The sequence below is a fragment of the Rattus norvegicus genome, chromosome X, assembly GCF_036323735.1.
Source record: "Rattus norvegicus strain BN/NHsdMcwi chromosome X, GRCr8, whole genome shotgun sequence".
In the NCBI taxonomy this organism is placed as follows: Eukaryota; Metazoa; Chordata; class Mammalia; order Rodentia; family Muridae; genus Rattus; species Rattus norvegicus.
In genome coordinates, this window is record NC_086039.1 from 34050313 (window position 1) to 34052192 (window position 1880).

The window sequence follows — 1880 nt, forward strand, 5'->3', positions numbered from 1 at the left end:
GGAAGGGCTTCTGGAGGAAGGGTGGCCCAGTCCCTGGGCTGGAAAGTTCAAGGTTAGTGGCAGGGTATGCCAGGTAGGGACTGGGGGATGTTGGGAGAACCTGGAAGTCGGCTCTGGTATGTGCCTGAGTCCCTTGTCCAAGGTCCGAAACCAAACATCCCGGCCTTTGGTTGATCATAAATGAATAAGGGATGTCATAATTGTCCATGACTACTTCCTGCTGACATTGTGGTACATTTTGGGGTGGGGGCCAAAAGCTGGACTGTCAGCCAAGTCCAGGAAGAGCTGGTCAATTCACTGCTATCCAGGTTGTGGGAGCATTTTGGGGAAGGAATGATAGGCCCAGTTGAAGCAGTCTGTGAGGCTGGGCCAGAACTCTTGTAGGTTAGATAATCTATGTCTGTTTCTAGTTATGTCTTCTAAATTGTACCTCTAGTAAACAAAGCAGGAAGCTAGGTAGAACTTAATAATTAACTGGATCAGTTTGCAACATGACTTTAAATATAATTCTGAACACACTAAAGGATATGGTCATTTACAAGGTTACTGACTATCAACCTCTAGGTTTTAGTTTTAATACCTTTTATGAGACTAAAACCAACAACTTACCTCAATTTAAAAATAACTTTTGGAGACCTGCTTCCTTGCTCATGTTGTTGCCCTTAAGAAAGATGTCAGTGAAGCCATAATTCAACCATCTTTATTCCAAAGTCAAGATGGCGACCAGTCACAGCCTCTTTACTGAGTATATATACTTTGCTCCTGTCAGCAAGGTAGGTAATTTAAGATGAGCAGGCTCGTAATTTAAAATCATCCATTTTTGCCTTCAAAGCTGCTGGTGCTGCTGCTACCCCCTGGGCCACACAAGGACAGGAAGGAGGTAGGAATGGGAGGTTGGGGAGGGAGGGGCTGTGTGGCATCTGGAGCCCTGTGCTCTGTGCTCTGAAGGGAGAGTCGGAGAGCACAGATTCCAAAAAAAAAAAACTGGACATAGCAAGTTCAGATCAATTTGAATAATTTTTTGTTTTAGATCTCATGGCACCCATATTCCCAGCATTTGGCAGAGATCCTAACACTGTTGAATTGATGTCCCAGTTCATAGTCTGGGATCCAATATCAAATGGTGTTTATGTGGGAGCAGTACTCTGGGGTATCCCGAGTATCTGGAAGGAAGGGGATCAGGGTCAAGAGAGGCTACTTAAGAGAGTGTAGATAGAGAGAAAGGGAAGAGGAACAGCTTTCCTGGGATAGTTGTACACAGACAGGTTTCAGAGAGGACAAGCTAGACATAGGCAAAGACAGAATGAGCCAGAGAATCAATCAGCAGGACCTAGAAGATTAGATTTCGAGAGTTAGTGTAAGGCCAACCAGAACAATTCAAGAGAAGCTGAAGGAGAGAAGCCAGATTGAATCAGTCACTGTGGAAAGGGGTTTTGAGCCAGAACAGGTAGGTTGACCAGCCTGCTGGAGTTCAGAAAGAGCTAGAAATGGTAAAATTACTCAGCAATAAGTCTCAAGACTGAAGCATTCTAGGGCTAGATTAGATTGTACTGAGGCTAGAAGCTTCCAGGACTATGCCTAGGTTAGTAGACAGTGGTAGATGACAATTTAACTGAATAAAAGTTACTTTTACAGACGGTGTTTTGTTGTTAGGGCTTGATCCGGATATGACAAGGTGGTATGCTGGGCCAGTTGATTGGCCTGGTTGTCAAAGAAGAGAGATAATACTTGTCTTCTTAATGTCAACTATAGAGAAGATGGTCACTTGGGTGGATAAGAGACCACTTCAAGGAGTCCCGTTATAAAAGGCAGTTCATAGTTGGTGTTCACTTTTGCATCAGGAAGCCCCTTTCTCTCCATGTTAAGATGTTAGGGTGTAT